This window comes from Benincasa hispida, chromosome 1 (genome assembly GCF_009727055.1).
Source record: "Benincasa hispida cultivar B227 chromosome 1, ASM972705v1, whole genome shotgun sequence".
NCBI lineage: Eukaryota > Viridiplantae > Streptophyta > Magnoliopsida > Cucurbitales > Cucurbitaceae > Benincasa > Benincasa hispida.
The window spans coordinates 83,157,431-83,167,992 of NC_052349.1; the positions used below are offsets into that span (position 1 = coordinate 83,157,431).

The 10,562-nt window shown below is 35.2% G+C and overlaps 1 long non-coding RNA gene across 12 annotated transcripts; it reads right to left on the reverse strand.

Annotated features, from left to right (window-relative positions):
• Positions 1-261: 261 nt before the first annotated feature.
• On the reverse strand, positions 262-6,904 carry LOC120082106. Of its 12 annotated transcripts, XR_005483044.1 has the most exons (11): positions 6,787-6,904; positions 6,624-6,700; positions 6,244-6,463; positions 5,825-6,174; positions 5,524-5,706; positions 5,370-5,457; positions 3,944-4,079; positions 2,876-3,013; positions 1,338-1,672; positions 1,197-1,253; positions 262-608 (listed from the first exon to the last, which is right to left on the reverse strand). It is a non-coding gene; the product is annotated as an uncharacterized LOC120082106 (long non-coding RNA). The 12 variants fall into 12 exon arrangements; XR_005483058.1 differs by lacking the exons at positions 6,624-6,700; positions 6,787-6,904 and having other exon boundaries at positions 1,338-1,403; positions 1,607-1,672; positions 6,244-6,616; XR_005483059.1 differs by lacking the exons at positions 6,624-6,700; positions 6,787-6,904 and having other exon boundaries at positions 5,524-5,636; positions 6,244-6,616.
• Positions 6,905-10,562: the final 3,658 nt, after the last annotated feature.

Below are 10,562 nucleotides of genomic sequence, written 5' to 3' on the forward strand. Positions count from 1 at the left end.
GAGATTCTGTACATTGGGGGCAAAAGTGATTATAGCATAACGATTAACACATATACACCCACACCAACATCCATAATCACATTTCACTGGCTGGATTTGCACACAAAGTCTGAGCAAATAGCTTTACACTTCCATCTAAACAAACAGAAGCAAATTGGCACAAACAGATATTAGTTCAATGTTTGACAGAATGATGATTTATGCAGCAATTTTACAATAGTAACATTTAGGGAGCATGATGCCTCATTCAAACGATTTGTGAAGGTATAAAGTTGGAAGTTTATTGATTCTACTTCTATTCATTTAGTGTAACGACCCAACTTTCTAATATACTTCAAGACGTCATTACATACATGCATAAGCTTTAAAACATATTTCTAGAAGAAAAATCCAATAAAAGAAATAAAACTTTTTCATTAAATAAAGCTCTAAAATAATAAAATAAAATATAGGATGCCCCTAATCCACTTCAAAATAAATAACTACTAAAACAATCGAATAATTTAAATATTTGACTCTGGAGAAAATCATGTGCGAAAGCGATGTCAAATCCTAATGACTCTGTCACAGATTCCTCTTGTCATTCGTCGGTCTATCTTTACCTCTACCTGGAAAAAAAAACATGTAAAGAAAAGAGTAAGCGACCCACTACTGGGCCCACTAAGTGTCCAGGTTAGTCTTCCTATGACCCACTACTGGGCCCACTAGGTGTACAGGTTAGTCTTCCTAATAAGACAAATGCATGCATCACAACATAAGCATAAGCATAGGCATAAGGGGAAAACCCAAAGGCACGCTTTCATAGGTAGTGGCTTCAAAGAATAAAAAAAAAAAAATCATAAATATAGGTGGTGATCCCATAAGGACACCAAAACATACACAGGGGATATACACAACTCGTTAGGAATCACCATCAGTCTAACATAGTCATAAGCATGTAATCATAATCTTAGAACATACTCACTCAAGAGTTTCCAAAACAGTCTCAACAGTCCATCCATCATTCAAACGTAGCAAATCATTCATATAATATCATATTTTCCATAACATAAACACAAGTTTCCAGAACACCTTCGATAGTCCAACCATAACAAGTCATAGCAATTCAACCCATCAAAATAGAATCATGCTTTCAGTGTAATCACAGTCTTAACATCAACTTGGGTTCGAATGCGAACCAGTAGTAAATCACTTACCTTATAGTAAATGCAAACAATTTCGTCCTTTGTTTATCAAACTTCTCAATCCAAAGCCTAAAACATAAACCATAATCAGTTTCATCCCATAAAACATAAATTTCCAACATACTTTACCTCAACTATCTTTAAACCACTTACCCAAATGGAGGTCAAAACAAGATCAATCCAAAATTTCACTCAAAGACGTCCACCAAATAGTCCAACCTATGCACAAATCATCAGTAAGACAATGACTAAATTCCCAACAATTAAACTTAAGATAACCTACAAAAACCCAATGACTTCTGAACAGTGCCTCAAAGTCCCTCAAAGCTCTAATCTAACACAAGCACGGTAAGTAACAAACTTAAACTAGCACAAAGCTTAAAGGTTAATCTACCATTAAACAAGAACCCACCAAAACTCACCGATTGTAGACCCAACCTTGCTGGAAATTTCTTCAAAATTCTTCGAATTCTTCCAGAACATTAAATCTATGATCAAGGCGACGTAAGAAAACTAAAATTAGACCAACTTGCCATGGATACACTTGAAACTCAATTAAACTAACCATATACCAGTAGATCGGATACAACCCAACAAAATCTCATCAACTCACTAGAACACATCGAACTCTGAAAATCTAGCAATCTAAAGTGATGACTTAGTGGCAGTAACCAACGGCCGGTGGTGGATGAGTGTGGCGGACCAAACGACAGACGTTGCAGCGAACAGACGGCCCGACAAAAACTCACACAAACGGCCACACCGAGCACCGGCTACAAACGACTGTGGATAGCGTCGCGGCTTCAGATCTGGTGGATAGGCGAGTGAGGCAGCTGGAGATCGTGGCTAGAGATCAGGTGGGCTACAACTAGATCATGACATGATCTAAAACTCCGACAGAACGAGCGACGTTGGGTCACAATTGAGAGAACCCACAGCTGACGTGGTCAAAGCGACGCGGGACGACAGATTTGGAGCTTCTCGTGTGGGCGACGGATCTGAGGGTTGAGGGTTTCACACGATTGCGAATGGAAGAGAAGAAAAAGTTGTGGATTGGGGGGGGGGCTCACAACTGCTGGCGTGGAGAAGCTGTCTCTTATACACATCTAGATGTGTATAAGAGACAGCACAGCGGCAGGCGTGGAGAAGGGGGAAAAACTAAATTTCGTTTGTTTATTTTTTAACTTTAAATCTATCTATCTATCTATATTTTTTTCTTTGCCTTTTCCCCTTTAACCTCTCAATCTCCCACAAAAATAATCCACAAATCTAAATCATTAAATATAAACTTAATTATCTTATCACATTTAATTCAATGTCGAACTCCAAAAATCGAAAATATAATTCCAAATAGTTCGAGATAATTAATTTCAAAATTAAAAAATTTGGGATGTCACATATAGTGATTATGATGTGACCGATAATGTTGATGGACATCTAAAACGACATCATTTTTGGATGAAAACATGGGTATGTAAAGACAGATAAAAAATGATAGTTTGTGAAAATGAAAGACTACTACAAACTCGGAGCAAACAAAAACACAAGATATTGCAATGTTTAGAATTTTTAGTGGCATGTCTGAATACTTTTTTATGAAATTGATGACAGAAATGATGACACGAGAGAACCAGGATGACAACAAAATAATTGCTTCCACGGATATAAGAAAGAAATAAACAGACAACAACCTTGTACACCTACGAGGATCACTTGTTTTGCTTAGCAGTGACTGTTCTCTGAACAGTGGAAACACCGTCTACAAATTTGGTCCGGAAAAGTACATTGGCATTGTTAAGCATGCCTTCTTTGAGTGAAACCACGATAAACTGTAAGATATATGATATGAAAAGGATAAGTAACCATAACATTTATGCGAGATATAAATAAATGCGGAATAAACTAAATTATATCTCAAATTCCCACTTCACATGTTAGAGCCAAATAAGTAATCGATCATAAAATTGTAAAAAAAAAGGATAAGAAAAAATGAAAACGAGACTGAAAATATATTGTTTCACTCTAAATTCAAGATTACGTCCAATCTTCTGCAACGGCAAGTTCTACTATAATGGAGATCGCAAAGAATTCAATACTCGCTCTACAAATCTCTCCCCAAATAGTCTAACATGAATTATTTGAATCCAAGTACCACAACTCGGTAATTTGGAACAAACAATAAGAGAAACCCTCAATCCAAGACAAAGACGAAAAATACAGTGTATTTTGCTTACTGTCACTCTAAAATGCTGATGAAAAATCTCCACGGAGCATCGGCCGCAGAAACTGGCTCTCGGCCTTCTACAATTTTTTCTTCATGGTAAACACACATATATATTGCTTGAGAAAGAGAGAAATGTTCAACAATATTAATTCCAACTACCCCACTTTCTTTCTTTTTCCACCGCCTCATTATTTCTTCAATGAAGCCTCCAAAATTAGCCAATTAGAAAAGCTTGCTTGTACGAGTTAATTCAAATGGTAAATGGGCTAATTAGTTTTAGTCTCCACAAAATGACAAAACCTAACAAACATTGTCTGCTTTGATATAAAAAAGCAGATAGTTCACACATGAATCGTTTGCTTCAATAATATTTCATGCCGGTAGAAGTCATCCCATATTAAATCTCACAATTTGATTGTTTGATGGCTAAACAACCTATAAGCTTTATTTTCTGAAATGCAACTATATGGTAAACAACTAAACATATTTCAAGAAAGATAAAAAAAGAAATGAGTATCAAGTAAATGAAAGAAACCTGAGAATGTGGGAAGGAGCCTTGATCATCCTCCCAATATTTTGTGTATGGCTTTGATCAAGAGCTGCATCAACCCAACAATCAAGGAACACGGTATGATAGTTGCGTATCAATTTGATGAGAACTAGATGTCCTCCTTCATAGGGAAAGAAGTGAGTAAAACAAACTAAACCAAAAGAGAAGCCATGAATGAAAATTTCTGGTTTGCAAATATTAATACAGGACAGTTAGCATATTTTAGCACAAAATGGGAAAAGGATTTTTCCACAATTAGAAAGAATTTCTTATCATAAAATGCAAATAAGATTTATCAATCAAGAAAGATCAAGCCTTAGTCAAACAACGACATAAGCTCGTCCATAAATCCTCGAGATGAACTCAATTCCATAATGATTGATTTATAAGACCTTTAAATGGAAAGTTCCACCATGTGAGACAACCAGTAGAACATAAAAAGAAAGTACTGGACAATGTCCACAGAATGTGGAGATTCATGCCTGTCATTGTCAGCAGATAAAGCAAATGACAGGTAAACAGTCTATTCTGGCTACTTTTTTAACGTAAACATGTGGATATTATCACTGAAGAAACGTCAAAAGCAATATTCTCAGCATCCAATCAGCCCATTGATTCAATACAAAATCATCAAACAGTACATCATGGACACTTTTCAGCTGTGCTACTAAAAAAAAGCATTGGCATTATCACATTAGTTCCACCCATGCCTTCTAATTGTCCATGGAATACTTCCCCTTGATTATCTCTTTCCCTTTTTTTTTGTTAGCTTTTGAGACTTGAGAAGTGAATCACAGTAAGGGGTTGTTTGGGGGCCCAACATGAGATGGTATATCCCCACATCCTATATCATCTCAGTGTTTAGAGACTCATTATCCTATCTCACCGATTTTAATTGTTTGTAGGTCCATTTTCGGAACGTGTTTTGTATCTCACCGTCATTTTCCTTCCGTATATCGTATATCATCTCAATGCTTGAACATGCTCGATCATACTCGATCAGAACTTCCCAGACATCAAAACTCTTCAGACATCAGAACTCCCAACATCCTATATCATCTCAGTGCCCCAAACAGCCCCTAAGATATTTAACATATAAGCATCCATTCCCAAACCCCTAGAAAATGCCAACAAAGATCGTTGACCTCCACTTAATTCTGAAAATGACTGCTTCCAAACACCACCAATGCCACTCGTACTTCAAGACCATCTAAAAGGCTGCAACCTTCCGGAGGCTCTAACTTAGCCGTGGTCCCAGGTAGTAATGTAGAAAAGAAGGAACCGAAGTCACTAGATAAAGATAATATCAAAAAGGATGCTCGGTCCACTTATTTGAGTCAAGGACAGTGGGGGAAAATGAACATGAGTAAACTAATATAAGATGGTGAACGATTTACACAAAAATACTCACTTGTTAACTTCTTCCCAAGTAACTTTCAGGGTTTCCTTTTTTTCTCATCTAGTTCTTCGATCACCTTCTTTATTTTAGACTTATCTTTCTGAACAATAGAGTTCAGTTAGTAAAATGAAGACAAGGAAATGTATTCATAATTGATGAAACTAACCTCAATGATGTTTTTCTTGACAGCAAATCATTGTACTCATCATCTGCTTTCTCAAACACCACCATTACCTTTTTGTTCACCCTTTTCTCAAGGCTTCTATGTAAAGACAAGCGCTGAGAGGGATGAGGGTAGGGTGGTAATGCTTTTAGCATAATCTTCCAAAGTCCAACAATCAGTTAAGATCTATCAAGAGGGGTACTGTATAATTACAAAAGCAGGCCCAATATGCCCAAGAAAATAGAATAGCCATGTGAAATAATTCCATATTTGAAACTTGAATTTCTAAGACATAGCCACTCACCTAGATTGTTGAGTCTGCAGTCTTTCAAGTTTTTCTATTACTTTACAAGGATCACATGATTCAAAATCATAATCCGTTCCACTTTTCCAAATAATTATTTCTCAGATGCAATCCATGCATTTTTCTTAACCAATATGTCTACTCGAACAGAACAATCTTTCTTTTCCATCTCTAGTCGTTTTGCCTCATTTTCCATTTTCTTCCTCTCAATGCTCATTTGACTAAGTTTAGTTGAAGTTATGCTGCTCTCTGACAGTGCAACCGATTTGGGAATCATATTCCTTCACCCTCAAGCGAATCGTGTTATGCTCATACTGAGCGCGCTCATTATTACTTTTTATAGAAAATACCTGCAATTGTGAAAATCAGCTAACAATAATTACTCTACAACTTCAATGACCTAAAGGTTTTTCTTTTACCTTGGCCCCCAGTTCTTCTATTTCCAAAGTTAGACGGTTAATTTGTGTTTCCAAAGCATCTAATTCATCCTCTAAAAATGCTTTCTTTTGTACAACGGCTTCCATTTTCATGACTAGCTTCTCCCTTTCATTTTCATGCCCATACAAGCTGTAAGAGCTAAAATTTACCTCCAGCTGAAACTTCCTCGTACAACTCACCTCTCACAAGAAACAGAAGCAACTGTTAAAAAAGTTAGCTGAAACAAACGAACAGTTGCTGTAAACTAACTCTTTGCTTATAAATATAGTGAACTATTAAATCAATCTATGTATGCTGAAATATCAGTGTCAATGAGAGAGATCTGTAATATACAACTTCTTGAATAAAGAGTTCAATATACCTTTTAAGAGTGGATGTAGGTCACCTAGACCAAATCACTATAACTTTTGTATTCCACTTCTCTTCTTTTCTGTCAAGCTGCATGTTTATTTTTTGTTATTTTCACTCCTTGATTTGCAAAATCATTCAAGAACGCGAGAAAGAGGTTAGAAGAGTTTACAAACCCTGGAGAGAATTCGAAAGGATGAACTGATGGAGAAAGAGAGAATGAAAAAGTGATAAAAAAAAGTATTTTTACTCATCTTTTTCAGGTTGCAACGTGGGTTCTCGTGTATGACAGATGACATTTCAAATTGACATCAAGAAGCCTATCTTTCACCATATATTTTAATAAACGTCTTTAAATTTAATTTTTTTTCAAAACAATCTTTTAGTGTTATTTTTGGACAGTTTTATCATTTTTTATATTTATTTATATTTGTTATATATACATATGTTTCCTATTTTCGAAACTACTTTAACGATGGAGAGAGAAAATATATTTATTATAAAAAGAGAAAATACATTTAATACAGTTTTCTCATTTATCAATTTGAGATTGAAAATGCATTTATTTTAATTTTTTTTCTATTTTTCAATTTGAAAAAATATACATTCAATGAAATTTTATTTTCTATTTATATTGGTTTTCACGTATCAATTTTTTTTTATGGATTAATAGTTATTTAAAATATACTTTAAACAATTTGATGGATTCATGGTTATTTTAAATATACCTTAAACATTTTGTTAGGTATTTGAAAATATTCTAACCAATATATGAAATATACTACAGTTTATAAATTAGAGATTGACTCAATGCTTGATGTAAATCACAGTATAAATCCATATATAAAATATACCACGTATATATATCTTTATAAATTTCATTTACACCACAGTATATATATCATAATACAATAAGTCTAAATAAAAAAGAACGCTCGTTTATATTGAATAAATGAATACATATATCAAAGTATATATCAAATTTACTATAAAAGCTAAAAAAAAGTACATATATATCACAGTATATATACAAAATAGGAAAAAAATAAAGTCCATCTTCATATGGGGGATTTATAATACATAACCCTCCATCTTCATCTCTTCTTCTTCAGCCATGACTGCCACAAATCTCTCTCCCTGTTGTCGTCGATCAGATTTGCTCGCCTCACCATGCCATCAACCGAATCAACTCAACCTGTTACCCGTCGATTCGCCCCACGCAGTTCACACCACTGATTCGTTCCAAGTGATTTGTGTCATCTCGTGTCGAGTCATCAATTCGCCCCACACTTTCGTCTACCACCTGCAACTCACACCGTCGGAAGGAGAAAAGAGAGGAAAGAGGAAGAAATTGGTGTGAATTATGGGGGGAGAATATATGAAATGTATTATTGAAGAGAGAGAATATATGCATAGGGAAGGGAGAATATGCATGAGAGAGAGTATGCAAGGGGGAGAGAGAATATGTATGGAGGAGAGGGCTAAATTGTAAATAGCCACTGATATGAGTGAAAATAGGGAGACCAGTAGGTATTTTTTTTTTTTGTAAAAAATGAAATGTACAAGATAGTAATGTAATATGTGTCTATTCTTTAGGCCTTTTATATAGAAATCCCTTTCAAATCTTTTGTTCCTGGGCCAATTAAGGTGAAGTTTCTTTATTGGGCTTTAATCTTATGTTCAAAGAAAAAGTCATTTAAAAAGGGCCCATTTCATTTTTAACTAGTATCAGAGCTAGTCTATTTCAAGAAAGCTCCAAGAAACTCCAAGAAAGCTTCAATATTCTTCAAGAAATCTATCAAGATTAATCAAGAAAGTTAGAGATGGCAGTAGCTCGGTATGAGGTGGAGAAATTTACAAGAAATAAGGACTTTCAACTATGGATGGAGAGAATTCAAGCAATATTGGATTTTTATAAGGCTTTAAGGGAAATTGAGGATCTTAAAACCTTGTCTACAACTATCACTAATGAAGAAAAGTAGACTATGGAGGAAGTAGACTATGGGATACTGATCTTGAATATCTCAGACAGTGTTCTTAGGCAAGTCATTAACAAAAATACAACTTATGAAGTCTGGGAGAAGCTGAATAAGTTATACATGAGGAGAGATGTACCCAATAAGCTCTATGTTAGAGAGAAACTGTTATCATTCAAGATGAGTACTTTGAAGTCCTTGGATGTCAATCTTGATGAGTTCAAGAAACTCACCACTGAGTTTTCTCAAACAGGGGGCAAGTTAAGGGAGGACCATTGTTCAGGTTGAAATCAATGTCGTTAATTCAACTTAATCAAAGACAAATGAAATTTATAAAGCTCAAACAACAACTAAAACTAACAAGTAGTTATAGTGGAAGTAAGAGTTTGATCCGTTGGGATTGATGTCCTAATTCTCCCAAGGCATTAGGACATGTGGAATATTGTTGGGATTGGTGTCCTAATTCTCTCGAAGTCTCGTAGTTTGTAAATTGTACACATTGTCATGAATAAAATAAGAGTTATTTTATTTGGCATCTACTCATATCTAATAAACAAATCTTCATGGTTATTGTATGTAAACTTAAGCATGTATATGAGATATACAAGTGGATCATGCCTTAAATGATAACCTAAAAAGGTCTGTAGTATAAGGATTACGGAGGGATACCTAATCCTGGTGACACTGCGGATACGACTCGCTTTGTAGAGGTTTACAAGGTTGTGAGCTACTACAGATGGTTGATCCTGACAATTCATGTGGAGACATGTGAGTGGGGGTTTCCTATACAAAGAGTATATATAAGACCAGACCACGAGATGATTCATCTCTTTATATAACGCCATTGATACTTGAAACTTACATCTCACCTAAACGACCATAAGTGACATGACCTTAATCCTGAGTGTTTTGGGAACTCCTGCCTTTGAGGGCGATCCTTTGATTAGTATGGGTGAAAGTGGCCAGATTGCCAACTCAACATGCCGACCTTTTTGGGGTTTTATCTGATTTGGGGCTGGGAACTCAGTTACACAAGATGGAATTCACTCCTTCTTCGAAGCAGAGGTAAGTAGATAGATTGCTCCCTTAAGGGATGATTCCGGGTCTTGAACATAGTGACCACAGCTTCACTTCTCTTTGGAAGAGAGGACTCAATCATAGTAGGACTATGACTTATGTTCATTAGAGGGATCAGTGGTACTTAAGAAGTTAGATGTAACTACAGGGGAAAAATGGTTAATTGGCTCAGCTGTACTTACGAGCGATCTGTGAAGGGTTATCATACTATTGATTGGTTGTATGGACACAAAATATATCTGTAGTAAGGAGAGTGCAACTGTCGGTCTTTAATGGAGTGCCTGACGGTTAACAAATGGTGGATCCCTGGCTAAAGAGTTTAGTAAGCTATTCACATACCGTTGGAGCTTCATGCTATAGATCCATAAGGTCCCCTTGGTAGCTCAATGGATTCAAGTCGAGAATCAGTTCTTGGAATTAATTTGAAATGTTTAAATTGACAAGAGAAAATTTGATTTTATATGATATAATCGGTGTGATGTATGAGATACATCAAATAGAGGATTAATGTAAATATGATTTACATTAAGTACTATGAAATAGAAAAAGAACTATGGTTTATATGTTTCATAAGATGAAATATTAAAACTATAGGTTATAAATATAATATGGTAAGTTGGTTAACATATATATTTATAATAATATTAATTATTGGATAATTATCTATTTTTCTCTAATAACCAATTGAGTAGGAGGTTATTGGTGATTTTATGGTAACCATGAGATAAAAGAAAAAATATTTTCCTAAATTTAGAAGAGTTGCTTAATTCAGAAAGAAACTCACGAATTGCTATCAAGTGGAATCGTTTCACTCAACGATAGCTAATAGAGAGACTAAATGATCATGAAGTGTTACTATACGATAGTTCACTCAGATGGTCGTAGCTAAACGATCAGAG